Source organism: Capsella rubella, unplaced genomic scaffold (genome assembly GCF_000375325.1).
Source record: "Capsella rubella cultivar Monte Gargano unplaced genomic scaffold, Caprub1_0 scaffold_2, whole genome shotgun sequence".
Classification (NCBI taxonomy): domain Eukaryota; kingdom Viridiplantae; phylum Streptophyta; class Magnoliopsida; order Brassicales; family Brassicaceae; genus Capsella; species Capsella rubella.
The window spans coordinates 6115597-6118217 of NW_006238922.1; positions in this window are offsets into that span (position 1 = coordinate 6115597).

Sequence of the window (2621 nt, forward strand, 5' to 3'; positions counted from 1 at the left end):
TTGTTCTTCCTTGTTTTCGTTGCTGTTCTTCTGGTTAAAGAGGTGAGTGCATGACCAGGCTTATCTAAGCATGTTTGATCTTTATTTTAGGGTTTTGATGATTGTTTGATTGATTTTCTTTGCTTGTTTGGCTGTTTATTTGATGATTGATGCATGTGGAATTCTTTGGAGACTCGTTCTTATCGTGGTGGTATTTTGGAGAACAGATCCAGTGAGAAACGCAGTTGGAGCGTCTGCTGGGAGTCGGTGTCGATCGACACCAAGGGTGGGTGTCGCTCGACACCAACGTATCATCGCGCGAGGATAACTGCGTCTTACGATTGGAGTGTCGAGACCGGTGTCGTCCGCGAGGGTCGACAGCGAGTGTCGATCGACACCAGTGGAGGGTGTCGATCGACACCGATAGTCAGAAGCGATTCTGGTTTATCTTTTATTGGTTGTTTGGTTGTTTTCCTTGGATTATGGTTGAATGTGCTTGTGTGTATAGCCAGTGGTGGTATGATTGCCTCACTAAGTATTTATGAAATACTTATGCATCTCTTTCGTTGATGCAGGTAAAAGCAAAGTGTGATCCGTGGAATCATGGCGAGGAGAGGAGAATGATCTAGGCGCTCATTGGTGTTTAGATGATTTTAGGATTTGTTAGGATGCTAGAATGGAATTTAGAAGCATGTTAGGATGAATTCGTTTCTGGAATATTGATAGTTGAACTTGTTGAATTAATGGAATGGTTTAATTGGATTTTTATTTAACTCTTCCGCTGGTTACGTTGAGTTGGTTGTGTTCTTTAAAATTGTCTGGGTTGCTTTAAAGGGGTTAATCCGGATTGTTTGCATGCTTAAAAAAAAAAGATGGGATGGGTTCTTTCAATTTGGTATCAGAGCATTTACGGTTCTAGGACGAGATTTAATTGGTAAAAATTGTGATGTGATGTGTGAATTTCATTGATGAGGAATGATGATGTGGATTGCATGCTGAATGATTGTGTGTGTAATCAAATGTGTGAGCATGGAGACCTAGATCATCCTCTCGAGCCTTCAATAAGATTCCACGGTAAGTGTGTTGTTTGGTGATTTGTTTGGTGTTCTTAGCCTTCTGTTGTGTTGCAGATGGTTAGAGGTGGAGCTGTCGGTCGTGGTCGTGGTCGTGGTCGTGGGCGTGGTCGCGTTGGGGGGCGTGGTGTTGCCTCGGATAGCGACACGAGTGTGGGCCGAAGTGCTACGGCCGATGTTGTTAGTGAGTCCCAGACGCATCAGGACAGGCCCGTGGGTGGTGAGAGTGTGAGTGCCGTGAGAGCCGGTTCGTCCGGGAACGGTACCAGTGTCGTTGGGAACCCGGTCGGGGGTGTTCCAACAGGTGAATCCCAGGGTCAGAATGATCGGCTTGCGGATTTGCTGACGCAGCTTTTGGAGCGGTTACCGGGTGGGGTACCGCCGGTGCAGGCTCCTCTTGGGCCTGGTGTGCAGGCTCCTCTTGGGCCTGGTGTGCAGCCTGTTGTTGGGGTTGTACCGCCTGGGGAGGTAGGTGCGGTGGTCGAGCAGCCGTACTACCTGCGGATGTTGGAGCAGCTGCAGCGGTTCGGGATGTCCTTGTTCTTCGGAGGTTCCGACCCGGCTGTAGCGGATGAGTGGCGGGTGCGATTGGAGCGGTATTTCCAGTCGATGAGATGCCCAGAGGCGTATCGGGTGGACCTAGCGGCCCACTACTTGGCGGGTGATGCACATTTGTGGTGGCGGAGTGTGCTGGCCAAGAGGGGGCAGGGATTGGCGGTGTGGGGAGATTTTTTGGCAGAGTATAATGCCAAGTATTTTCCGGCGGAGGCATTGGACCGGATAGAGTCGCAGTTCCTGGCGTTGACTCAGGGCGAGCGGTCGGTGCGGGAGTACGACTCGGAGTTCAGCCGACTCTTGGTGTACTCGGGGCGTGCGGGAGATCCTGAGCAGATGCAGGTGCGTCGGTTCATGAAGGGTCTCAGCCCTGATATGAGGGTGCTGTGCAAGGTGCGGGCTTATGCATCGCGTGTGGAGCTGGTTGAGGTGGCGGCGGGGATCGAAGACGAGTTGAAGAGTCACGGGGTGATTCATAGTCCGTCGGCGCAGCCGAAGAAGACACAGCCACAGTCAGTTCCGAGCAAGGGTGGCAAACCTGCTCAGGGACAGAAGAGGAAGTGGGATGACACTTCCAGGGTGACCCAGGGTGATCGGAGGTGCTTCAGGTGTGGGAGTACGGATCACAGGGTGGCAAGCTGCCCGAAGAAGGGCGAGCCGTGGGTGGATACCCGTGTCTGTTACCACTGCAGAGAGACGGGGCACATCAAGACGAGGTGTCCTAAGTTGCAGCAGATGGCGGTAGCAGCGGTGCAGCCGGTGATGCAGGCAGTGGTGCAGCAGTGGGTGCAGCCAGGATTGCAGTTGGCAGGGCAGTCGTTGGCTCAGCTGGGAGCACCGCCGGTGGCACAGATCGAGGGATCGAGGGGGTATACGACCGTGGAGACAGGAGAGCCAAGCACTGGACGGCCGATCACAGGTTTAATTCTAATAGTCATTCTGTTTCCTTCCGTTGTTTTAGAATTTGTGTTGTTTCCTGTGATTTTTGGGGTGGGCGGTCTTAGTGAAAAGGGT